The following is a 13,502-nucleotide window of genomic DNA, read 5'->3' as shown; positions in this document are numbered from 1 at the left end:
CATGTACTATGGGAAGAATAAGCGGCAGCGATCGCTGTCGTGAAAAGCGTTGCCTTTCAAAGCCCCGACGAGCCCACACAGCCTTGCATACATTCTCGCTGTGTATTATCGCACACAAAAGATTCCCACAGTCAGCATCCGCCAGCTCACAGTGCACAGCTGCACCCTCTGTATCTCTGTCTTCTCACTCAATATCCATTTCCTTCTGCCCCTATTCATCTGGCTTTCACAGCCGAGATAGACAGCCTTATAAAGATATGATTGCCGTGGGCAGCGCATGAATCCTTGAATGTATCCTCAGGAAACATTTTGCTGCATCCATCAATATGTTGTTCTCCTTCGCTGTATGTGTGGATGCTACTCCAGTTCTGGGGCTGAACTCAAGCTGTGGGGACTGTTTGGAAAGACCTGGACCGTGTTGCTTGCTTTATTAGTGCCAAAAACACACACCGCCGGCCCGGGTTGCTTGAGCGTGTTATTTTCGCGGTGACTCTTGCGGTACGGCGGTTGAATTATGTACATCACTAAAACACATGATTAAAAATAGCACCATTAAAATTTCAACAGTTTACATTAGTCATTGTCAAAAAGTGTGATGCCGGCGGGAAGAGGACAGTTTTTCATTGGATTAGTCCCCTTTGTGCTTCCACAGGAGTCAGGCCATCCTTTCTCCCTGGATGTGTGTAGGGACGGGACTGTGGAGGAGAGGGCATTCTGGGCCCTGGGTACTTTACTGTAACTATTGAAAAATAGCAGATATACAAGCTCACAGCGCGGCACCGAGTGCCGCGCTGTGAGCTTGTAGATTGCAATTTTTTCTTTGAATATTCCAAATCCTTCTAAGGTTTTTTGAAAAAAACTCTGTTTCTATGTCAGTGGTGCTCAAACGTTTTCATGTGAAGGACCCCCAAAATGATAAGTATTTGGCCACGGACCCCCATCTCAAAATATGTAGTTCCAGGGATCCCCCAGAAGAAGATTTTGAGTTAGAAATGTTTGCTTAAAAAATACACAAATTCAAAGATTTGCACACATTTTAACGACTTTTCAAAAATAGCAGATCTACAAGCTCGCAGCTTATATCTGCTATTTTTCAATAGCTAAAGTATAAAATAATTAAGGCCCCTCCACCTTGCCCCCCCCCCCCTCCCCCCCTACACCCCTGGAGAGGGTCACAGTGGTGCCTGGATGTTGTCATGGCTTTAATCTGTACCATGAGAGAATCTTCTGTCCGGGGGAAAAAGAATGTTCTTTGAAGAGTAATTATGTTAGGTTTAAAATGTAAAGTTTGTTCATTTATAACAAATGAAAAGAAAAGTAATCCATGTTGGTCATGCGCTTAAAATATACATTTGTGTTAAATACAAGGTTTATGTGCACATGCACATGCACTATTCTGGTTCATATTTGCCTGTCTGTCCCGTCTGTTGTCTGACTGGATTGTGAGATCACATGGACTCAGGTGTGTTATAATTTAAAATCCATGCTGGAAGAAACACTGGTTGCTATCTGAACATAGGTGTCAGATTACTGGATCTTGTAAACAAGTCACAGTGGAACAGTAATTTCATGCTTTTCCAATATTGTATTTACTCTTATCACTGCATAGAAACTAGGCATTTATTTGCTTTTGAAAGTGGTTACCACTGGATACAAGCAGCCATGGTGGAGGAAAGAGAACAATACACATATTCTGTTCAAGTTTGTGAAGTTGTTGAAAGATGTGACCAAAATCAAAAGCGGCTAAAAAAGGTATCCATCAAGTTTATTCCTTAAGTTAAGAGCGACACGCGCACACACGGACGCACGCACGACACACAATATGAATGATGACATCACTGCATAGCTGACCTTAGTTGTCACTGAAACCGAATCACAAGGGGAGAAAAAAAACATTACAAATCGAAAAAGAAAATCCAAGGCACTCGCATGGGTTAGAATCTAAAATAGCCTTGATTCAATAAATTAGGTAGTAGCTAAACATGAAATATTTACTGTTGTCAGAGAAAGCATTTATGTCAAAAATCTGGATGTTTGTTGGTTTTGGCATTTCGTCTGATTGGGTCGGGGAAAAAAACTTAAATTACATTATTTGTAAATGTGGGGCTGAATGCGCTTTGGCAGTTTTTTGTTTCGTTTTTTTTTCTATCCATGAGACTTTTCCACTTGAAGACAGGACGTGTCTGAAACTGTTCTGGATAAGCTTATAAGCTCGTAGCGTAAAGACAATCAATAGATTCCTGTGAGCAGGAAATAGATAGCGTGTTGAACATGAACATTGAGAGCTGCTCTGGCTCCAAGAACGAGAAACAGCGGGTCCAACAACTCATATGTGTCTGTCTGCTGTATGCTAATGTATGTCATACACATCTATCTCTCTGAATATCTAGAGTGCAGAAATGATGTTGGTACGGCTAAAAAAGAATACAGAACATTTCATCAGTCTTCCATTACACACATATATATACCGTATATTCATACATATTCAACACATAGACGGGTGCAATTAAGCAACATAAACCATTATAGCTGCGGCTCTAGAGGGAAGTTAAGCAAGCACATTTGCACCGGCTTACTATCAGCGAGTTATGCAGAATAAAATGCAATGCATAGCATAAATTATACCAACATTAGTGGGACACGCGTGTAGGTTGAAGAGAGAGGGTTGTAAATGTGGCTAAAAAGCAAATCCATTGTGAAATAATAGTAGAAATGCTGACGCTACACTACTACTCTATGGAATAATGTAGCAATTTGTAGCATATACATTAGAGAGCCGCACGGCTAGTAATTGGTGGACATAAAGTTATGTTATCTTCATCTGCTGTCCGCGAGCCTCAGCTCCCACAGCTTGACGGAGTGTCCTCCTCATTATTGGACTTTGTGTAACTCTTGTCAAACTGCAGCTAATTGAAAATTGGCTCTGCTTGTATTCTCCCAGGGAAAGGCCACCGTCGGAAGTTGCACTTAGTTTGAAAGAAAATTATGAATTACAAAGTTGTGTGTGCGTGCGCATGTGTGTGCGCTGTGTGCGCGCTGTGTGTGTGTGTGTGTGTGTGTGTGTGTGTGTGTGTGTGTGTGTGTGTGTGTGTGTGTGTATGTGTGTGTGTGTGTGTGTGTACACAGTTGTATTATCATACTTGTGAAGGTGAAATGTCCCCACAAGTATAGTAGACTTTGAGAAATATAAACACAATGGTAGTTTTCATGTTTAAAAATGTTACAGTAGGCTTACAATGAAGAAAAGATTCAGGTTAGAGTTATGATTGGGCATTTAGAGGTTAGGTGATAGGGTTTTGGTGGTAGTTATTATGCCAGATTTATTCTTACAGTAGTTCGCACACTGAAAATAGCCAATCGACAAGCTCACTACGCGTCGCAGCACGACGTGTCATGTGCTAATACAGTGGTTCTCAACCTTTGAGTCGGGACCCCCAGGGGGGTCGCCAAATTATTTTTGGGGGTCCCCAGATGATTAACTCAATGTGCAACATTGTTTTCTCACTCAACAGTATGCAAACTAACAAAAGGTTTAAGTGTATAGAGGGTATCTGCACATTTCTAAAGTGACAACTTAAAGGGATATTCCACTTTCAAAAACACTTTTTGTCATTGTATGGTCTAATCAGGCTTGTATGAACACCCTGAACAGTTTTTAATTTTCTTCATTCAGTATTTAGATATTTGATGTAAAAGTTACCAGGCCCGACACGCCCATGCCTCTCCCCACACACACTCATTGTAACTTCAAACTCCATTTTAACCATGATAGATTCATTAAAAATATCCATTATTTTTTCTGGTGACTCATAATACCCTCCTAGTACGTGAGCAGGCCGTGTTTTTTCCATAACGTTTTTCATGTATTTTTTATATATTTTTATTGTATTTAATTTTTTCCATTTTCACAAAGAATTATTAAAAATACGTTATGGAAAAAACACGGCCTGCTCACGTATTAGGAGGGTAGTTTGAGTCACCAGAAAAGATAATGGGTATTTTTAATGAATCTATCATGGTTAAAATGGAGTTTGAAGTTACAATGAGTGTGTGTGGGGAGAGGCCCTGGGCCTGGAGGGCCAGATAACTTTTACATCAAATATCTAAATACTGAATGAAGAAAACTAAAAACTGTTCAGGGTGTTCATACAAGCCTGATTAGACCATACAATGACAAAAAGTTTTTTGAAAGTGTAATATCCCTTTAAGGACTTTTTAATACTTCTAAAATTACAAATTAAACATTGGCCAAATTGTCAAATATCAGAGGCAGAAATTACAAAAATAGCAGATCTAGATCTGCTATCTTCTATCTGCTATCTGCGATCTGCTATATAGATCTGCAACGCCTCTCGTTGTGAGGCGTTGTGAGCATGTAGATCTGCTATTTTCACAATAGAACCGTGTTATACAAAATGTACATTCTCAACTCTTAGTGCTCGTCAGGATGGACGGGGGGGGGGGGGGGGGGGGTCCCCAGTTAAAATATGATTATTTTGGGGGTCGCGGCCTGAAAATGTTGAGAACCACTGTGCTAATATATCGTCTATTTTCAGTGTGCGATACCTTGTGCAATACCTGTGTAAATGTTGATTTCCTCACAAGTATAGTAATCCAAACATGTGTGTGTGTGTGTTTGAGTGTGCGTGTTTACTTTAGAGTGGCAACACACACACACACAAACACGTTCCTCTCTCCCCCTGCCTGGCAGCCAACCCGCACCTTCACACAGTCCACTGATGTTCTGCAATAAATATTTACGGACGCTCCCTGGCAACCAGATAGTGTCCTGGAAGCCAGATGTAATTTACACATCTTTTTGATGCCGCCTTATTTCGCATTTACATTGAAGTAGCGAGGGAGGACAGGCGAGCTGCATGGTGGAAGTCGGCGCATAACTTGGTGGGCTTTCCGTTTCTTGTGCTCAGCTGTGTCCAAAACTTTTCCTGGACCGCCAGGGGCCAAATAAGGGTCAAATATTTAACATTGGCAGCGGGCCATGGTGCGAAATAATCTATGGGATATTGATTATTTAAAAATGGAAATGAGCAGACGATGAAATTCCTTTGACATTCATTATGCTTGGCAATGTGCCATTATATATGTTTTTTTTAGAATAGCTTGTTAGATGAAACTCATTCGCTGCCTTTCCAAAATGGATGCCAAGTACCAGGATGCCATTCCATGTAATTCATAGTGCACGGATCATGTACGCCCATGCCTAGATCATGCAAAACTTTTTTTTTTTTTTTAATGGCTGCCAACTCGGGAAACTCAGGCCCTGGCGGCCTCTAACAACGGTAATAACTCGGGAAACTCGGGAGGGGGCAGCAAATGAGTTAATTCACTTGTAGGGAATCTTCACATGGTCAATTAAAAAATAAACAAAAACAGTGCTGAGCTGAGGGCCAAACGTGGCCTCCAGATCTGGTTGGTCACTGGTCAGCCCCCTTGGTTGTTGACGCTGGCATCCAGGCCAGCTACACTGCGGCAACACTGGGTCAGGCCACCGCCAAACCACCCGAGGTCTGGTGCAGATTGAACCGGCCAAGGCGACATATGGAGCCACAAACAGAGCCAGGTGGATCCGGAGCCATTCCAAAAGTTCATTAATAATCTATATTATCCATATCTCTGCACCTGTTCTCTTCCCCTGCCCAGGTCCAACTCCCCACTCAGATTAATAGGCAAGGTGGCCATTAGTACCCAAACTGAGGCTTGGGCCTAGCGAGGGGGGATGCAGTTAATTTGGATAATATCACTGCCACATGTCCTCAACAACAGACTAACAGGAGGCGGAATCCAGGGAGCGGGCCGCTCCGCTCGCTGCATGCTGCCAGCTGTGGGGGTCTGGACGAGTGACCAACACAAAGAGCTCTCTGTGTCTCTCTCTCTCTCTCTCTCTCTCCCTCTCTCTCTCTCTCTCTCTCTCTCTCTCAGTTTCTCTCTGTCTCTCTTTCTGTCTCTGTCTCTATGTCTATATCTGTCTCTGATTCTCTCTCTCCCTCCCTCCCCCTCTCTCTCTTTCTCTACCAGTATGTCTGTCTGACTGTTTCTCTCTCTCTCTCTCTCTCTCTCTCTCTCTCTCTCTCTCTCTCTTTCTCTCTGTCTGTCTCTCTATGTCTATCTCTGACACTCCCTCTCTCTCTCTCTCTCTCTCTCTCTCTCTCTCTCTCTCTTCTCTTAATGTTCTCCCTACAGCATCTGCGTTACCTGGCACTCACACGCCCGCCATAAATAATACCTGCACACCAAAATACGCCGCCTCGGAACGAGAAGGCTTTAATGAAGCAAAAAGGGCGAGCGATGCCACCGAAGGGCACAGGCTGATAGATCGGGTCAGAGCTCTAATTGATGCTTATTGCAGACTGCGCGTGCCCCCGCCACCCCGCCACCCCGCCACCGCCAGAAATTAACTTAAAAGGCGATCTGGGTCCCGCTTAACGGCCCTCTCTTCTCCCACCGGTGCAGCTGTTGAATTACAAGCAATGGGGAGAGAGCGTCGACACAGGTGGCAGCGCCTCAAATGGCAGAGCCACAGACACCCACCCGGCAAATTGCAGACATTGTCGTGTTTCGGTGTCACAGCACGGTGTGTGACAGGCACTATATAGCGGAGCACACACCGGCACCGGCGGGTTGTAGCTGAGAGCATGCATTTTGTGTGCGATACCGGGAGGAAGTAGATTAATGAGAGACGAGTGAGCCGGGCGGCTACATCAGCGCACTACCGCGCCGGTTCTTTGTCAAACAGCAACATTGGAAGAGAGGACTTGAGGGCTTGCCGGATAGCTGGTATCCCTTTCCGAGCTTTCGTAGTTTGTTTAGGTTTCGGTCGGGTCGAGTTTTCGCTCTTGCAATATATTGTGTACACAAGAGATTCTTTGTTTTCTTGTACCTCGGTGCCTCTTGTAGAAACGCACACAGCTGCAGTAGTTGTAAAAAAAAAATCACCTCCCACCAAAATCTGATGAAACTGTCTGAAAGTATCAGCGTGTGACTGCGGGTCTGGCTGGATGCGGTGCGTGTTGAGGCAGCTCTGCAACAGTGTGCACCGGACACTGAGGAGCGACCGAGACAGCTTCCTCCGCCGCTAATGAGAGCCGGGCGTCCCAGGAGGCTGTCTGCGATGTGACGAGGTTCAAAGAGTCGAACATGATGCCCGCACAGAGGGGGCTTCATCCAATTACCCGACAAACTCGTTATGGTTTATTCAATTAATTCATTACTGATTTTCAAATTAACCCTTTCGGGGTAAATGAGGCCTGCTGAAAGCTCAGACAGTCCTGGAAGATCCCGCTTACTGTACCTACAGTACGTGTGTTTGTTTGGTGATGGAAACTGGGGTGTTGCCGTGCCCATCTGTGGCATCGTGGTTACAGTAAGACACTCTGTACTGCTCTGGAAACCTATTTTGCTGTCTCCCACCAGTGCTTTTCTGTTGTGCTTTGTGTAATTGTCTACTTCTCAGCTCTCCTTGTCTACTGTAGAGCAGGGGTTTTCAAAGTGGGTGACGGGGCACCCTGGGGTGCCGTGACGGCAGTCCAGGGGTGCCTCCGAATAATTTGATGATATTTGGAATTCATCAATATCACTACATCAATATCACTTCACTATGTGGAGACCTGATTTGCACTGTACTTGATGAGTTCTTTTTCCATCTATGGCCAAATCCTCACCAAAAATAGCAGGTCTACAAGCATCACAACATGTCACAACGTGACGCGTAGTGAGCTTGTAGATCGGCTATTTTTGGTGAACCTTCCCCCCAGAATAGGGATACTGGGTTTCAAGTGGTTAAACATCAAGTATAAAGTTATTTTCAGTCAGTTCTGATGGAAACGGATATAGCTCCGTTACCAGGCCTACCGTTTCTCAGGTGGAAAGATGTGCATATTTACTTTACGCTAATTCAGGAGTGCCGTGGATGAAAATTCTGTAGAGAACAAACACATGCACACACACATATTCTTGTAATGAAATTGTTCTTAAATGTATATTATTTGATTATAATGATTATTATTAATTTGTGCTCAACAATATGCCCTCCTTGCCCTTCGGTACATGGATAGAATGTTTGTGGTTTAGGTATTAGTTTAAAGATGGTTGGCACTGTACATTTATTTTAGTCACGATACGTATCAAATTGCTGTCAATGTGTGACTGTGTCAATTGCTGTCAATCTTCTGCACTGTTGGAGTGATCAGCGTGAAACCTTGCATGCAAACACTAGGAGTGGCTCGTTTGGCACAAAATGCCACTTTGCACACACACTCACAGTATACCGGTAGGCCAAGGATAAACCTCCGCCCCACATTTCTCCTCAGCTGCATGGTGGCGCTACAACGGCCCACTTAAAGTGTTGGCCAGTAACTCTTGAACAGTAGCCATTTCGTGTTTTCTTCAAAACACACGTTTTTTTCTACCACTCTTACAGATTTCTCTGGGATCATGTGATCAAGATGGTTGAGTTGGATTTTTCAGATCCCGTTCCAAATGGCTAAGACTGCCTTCCGTTTGCAGGCCCTGGGTAGGCAACCCGGCCTGGCGGAGACCTGTGCTCTGAGGAGAACACTTTTCTACTTCTTAGAATTGGTGATTTAATTCTCTTGAATCCTTTCTCCAGAAACACATAACAAAAGTGTTGTGTGATTTCCAGTTCAAATCTGCTACAGAGCCAATCAAATGAAGCTATGAGAAACCCGGAACATGAAATGGGTATGCCACCTTCTGGAAAAGGGAACAAGTGTGTCTCTTAAGTAACCACTTGAACCCTAGCATCCTTATATTGGAGCAACATTTGAGACAGTGTGATATTTAATGTAGCGTGAAAACAGGAGTGGGCCTAGTATAGAGCCCTGCGAGCATCGGTCAACTAAGTACTATAGAATATAGGGTTAAAAAATTACAGCTTTCCTTCCAGTCTGTCTTGTGATATGATGTGGCAACTATAAGCTTCTTCCGCGGATAAAAGATGACTTGTTTGCTGTTTACCTTTCGATGCACACTTAACACCCGCTGCTTTTGTATCGCGGTAATGCACAGATAAAAAGAATAATACCTTTTCACTCTTGTAGCTTAGTTCTAATCCCTCAATTACCACTGTGGGTTTTCTCACACTACACATCTTGTGTCTCACACAGCATACACACAATCCAATATAGAGGCTTTTTGCCAGTCAAGTGTGCTGTTGGAGAAATTAGATTAGTTTTTGAACCCGTGACAAATTCCTTAGTTGTACCTGTCAAAAGTGAAGGCTCCCTGTTGGCCCTTATCAAATTCACAGAATTCATTTTCTCTCCAGGTATAGGCGTCGTGCCGGTGGAGGTTATTATTTTGTTTGTTTGTCAGCCTGTGATTTTGTGCCACCAGCGAGTGGCGTCTGCTTTGCATCCCAGCAGCCTGTTGTCTCCTGCCACCTGTTCCTTCATTACCAGGCCACATATTACTCTTCCTCGAGATGGATGGAAACTTTAGATCCCCCCGGGAAGGGGACAGGGATCTCCAGTTCTCCTCAGAAAATGCCCTTCTTGCGATCGGGGCCCGTGGAGCCGGTCTGCATATAAAGATTTGATCAAGATTTGAAGATATAAATAATGTAATTTGCTGACAGGAGGTATATTCTGCAGCAGGGTTGAGGGAAGACTTAATTCATTTTCATGATTATTATCCCTATACTACAGAGAATATAGTTTATAGGATCAGTATGCTTGGACGCAAAAAACAAAAAAAGGCCAATTCTAACTGCATTAGTATATTTAGGGAACAATAAAGAACAACCACAAAGTATAAAAGCCAAGCACAGCTCAGACAGTTACTTAGATCACTGGTTCTAAACCTTTTAAGGCCGCAACCCCCAAAATAATCATATTTTAACTGGGGACCCCCCCACCCTGACGAGCACCAAGATTTGATACATTACATTTTGTATAACACGGTTCTTGTGAAAGAAAGAATACCAGTAGAAGGAAGGTCGCCCGGAATACCCGCCGACAAGTGTCGCCAATGTGTTTGGAATAGTCGCCTGGCGTTATAGAAAACTCATCCACGGATTCCACGCAGCGAGAAATCTCATCGAGAATTCCCGCCGACAAGGGTCGCCAATGTGTTTGGAATACTCGCCTATATAAATCATATACAAGCGCCCATTCACACATAAAGTTTGCATTAGTGTCCACCACTTTGCAGATGTGTGGAATCACCGGGTACTTCTAGGCTAGATCAATTACCCTAAATAATAGTTACAGTAGTATGCTACTACATGTACCTGTGCTATTTAGAGAAACTATAAGCTTTATAACTGTACAAGCTGGCTGCTGGCCCCTTTGTCTCTGATCAACGACTACAACGTACTAGGCTATTGTTTTGGGCGGTGGATCTGTAGATTTGTTGTATTAGCAGCACGTCTGACGGTACAGATCGCTTCGTTGGGATTAAAACCGCTCGTAGTCCTACCACAGTGGTGCGGTGGTACGTGGCTTTGGAAATAAAAGTTATGAAACTTTACCTTTTTCTATGCAAACTTCTAATAAAGTCTTCAATCAATCAATGTCATCCTCCATGACACAAACTAGTTAACCTAGCCTATGCTCGCGCATCCGACCAAGACGACAGTGTGCGTGCAGCTACAGCTGTGTGTCAGTGTGTGCCAGGGACGTGCAGAGAATGTTAGAGAGGCAGGGGCTGACACTTCTAAAATAGGGCAATTCTTTCAACATAAGATGTTGCATTCAAGTTCAGGAGCTGCATTCAGGTATGGCACGGAAAAGGGCGTTTGCATTTCTTTCACCAAAACTGCATTCATGGTCGATGTCTATGTGTGCACCTGCCACTATTATGTGCTCACGATGCTGTCAGACAGTAAAACAAAACTTTGTGGATATAGTTTGATATAATTAGGCCTATACATTTCTGTTGATTTTTCAACCAAGGGGCGAGTTTATTTTATTTGTGATTCCCCCATATCCATATAAAAATACACAACAGAAGTAAATTACATTTCACAGAAGATATTTTTAATTAAAATGGATAATTTACGATTATGAAAAATATTAATCGTGACCGCCATATGTACAGTTCTAAAGCTTTATCTAAATAGCACAGGTAGTAACTTTGTGGATATAGTTTGATATAATTAGGCCTATACATTTCTGATGATTTTTCAACCAAGGGACGAGTTTATTTTATTTGTGATTCCCCCATATCCATATAAAAATACACAACAGAAGTAAATTACATTTCACAGATCTTTTTAATTAAAATGGATAATTTACAATTATGAAAAATATTAATCGCGACCGCCCTATGTACAGTTGTAAAGCTTTATCTAAATAGCACAGGTAGGCCTACATGTAGGCCTAGTAGCATACTACTGTAACTATTATTTTAGGGTAATTGATCTAGCCTAGAAGTACCTGGTGATTCTACACATCTGCAAAGTGGTGGACACTTAGGCCTATGCAAACTTTATGTGTGAACTGTGAATGGGTGAATGTGTGACATTGATATATGGGTAGGGTAGGCTACACTCACTAGAATACCTCACTCACTCACTCACTCACTCACTCACTCACTCACTCACTCACTCCCTTTGTTGTCTATTTTGGGCATCTGTGACCACAGGGCATGCGATATGATTTATACATATAGGTGAGTATTCCAAACACATCGGCGACACTGTCGGCGACATGTAAAAGCTGTCTGCGACAATACCAAGTCTGGCAGGCGAGAATTCCACCGAAATGGGTGAGCCTTCCTCCGGCGACTCTACCGGTTACCTTGTGAAAATAGCAGATCTACTTACTCACAACGCCTCGTGTTGCGAGGCGTTGTGCGCATGTAGATCGGCTATTTTCACAATTTCTGCCTCTAATATTTGACAATTTTGCCAGTGTTGCATTTGTCATTTTAGAGGTATTAAAAAGTCCTTAAATTGTCACCTTAGAAATGTGCAGATACCCTCTATACACTTAAACGTTATGTTGGTTTGTTTACTGTTGAGTGAGAAAACAATGTTGCACATTAAGTTAATCAGCTGGGGACCCCCCAAAATAATGTGAGGACCCCCCTGGGGGTCCCGACCCACAGGATGAGAACCACCGACTTAGCTAGTCCAGATGACAGGCAGCAGAGTGCCGACAACGCAGGCCAGGACTCCTCTGCTCTGCTCTACAGCAGCGAGCTCAGGGCCGGACAGACAACCAGCCTTGTTCCTGAGTCATAGTTTAACAAGTAAAGGTGGCCTGGGGCTCTCCTGGGGCCTCTGTCGCTCCTCATGCATTCTTCATGAGGTACTAACTGAATAAAAGGAGTACACAGATACATAAAGCAGGAAATGAATTTGATCCAAAATGCCAGGGCCCCTGCGCCGCGGCAGGGCTCGAGCCCGAGCGCTGGCGGGAGGTATTTGCTCAGCTCGGGCCTCATTATATCCGACAGGTTCCCTGGTCCCCGTTCGACGGGGGGCCCCGGCAAAAGTTGCGGAAAGAACAGCGAAAGGTCAGGAGGTGAGATGAAATGAAATTAGAGGAGAGAGGGAAAAAAAGAGTGTGCCGTCAAAGCCAGCGCTTTAGAGTATTGATTTAGCTAATTGAAATCTTGGGGAAAGTAGCAGATGGGTCTCCTTTGGCCTGAGGTGGGGTGCTGGCTGGTTCTGATAGGATCCCGTCAGAGACGCCATGTCCCTGGGGTCTGCGCTGATGCCTTCCTTTCATTCCCCGGGCCTCTCTCTGCCACGTATCTGCTGCCAACCTGCTCTCACCATCGTGTCTAATGGAACGCTTACAAAAACGGCGTGCTCATGAGTCGGTGGAACGCATGCAAAAAGCTAGCTGGAAGCAGCTTCCATGCACAGTAACTATTTCTGCTTCACTTTTAAAATAGCACTTTCATGCATTGCTGTGGAAAAAAGTCGTTTGTTGAAGTAAAGTTACCCAACATTTTAGAACTGCTGTGGTTGTGAAAATATGAGTACAGCCACTTGAGAAACTATCCTCCTGGTTGTCGACATAATTAACCACTCAAACCTTTTATACTTAATTGACCAGAGTTTTTCTTCCCCCCCTCTACACCAAATCTCTTCATTTAGCCAATCTACCAGCTCACATTGTGTTGCATGGTTTCGTGTTGTGTACTTATATGTTATATTCGCCGAAGGTACACCTATTTTCAACAATGTTTGCCTATGATGACATGCCCAGAATAGATCTGCATTTTGCTTGCTGATATTTCTTCATCTTTTAAATGATGCTTGTGCTCCTCCACTCTGTGAAAGCATTCAACTTAATTGTCACATCACATGATTAAAGATGTAAAAGATTTTGGGTGAAATTGTGTTTTCGCACCAGTTAGAATAGCGAAGCAACAGTATAGGGAGGAAAATAACCTAGGAAACAAGCCAAACTCAATGTGACAGTTTACAGCTTAAACATAGCCAATCAACACTATTCACTGTTTGTGGGGAAACTTTTCAGGAAAGTCCTGTTGAGTAAGAAGTGCATAAA

General features: G+C 43.5%; 1 protein-coding gene across 11 annotated transcripts in view; it reads left to right on the top strand.

Annotated features, from left to right (window-relative positions):
* celf6 (CUGBP Elav-like family member 6) overlaps positions 1 to 13,502 on the top strand; it is a gene marked incomplete at both ends in the record, with an annotated part of 277,850 nt that overhangs the window by 222,561 nt on the left and 41,787 nt on the right. The window lies entirely within an intron of this gene.

This window comes from Nannobrachium achirus (genome assembly GCF_963921795.1).
Source record: "Nannobrachium achirus genome assembly, chromosome: 7".
In the NCBI taxonomy this organism is placed as follows: domain Eukaryota; kingdom Metazoa; phylum Chordata; class Actinopteri; order Myctophiformes; family Myctophidae; genus Nannobrachium; species Nannobrachium achirus.
This window is presented reverse-complemented; position numbering and strand designations above follow the sequence as displayed.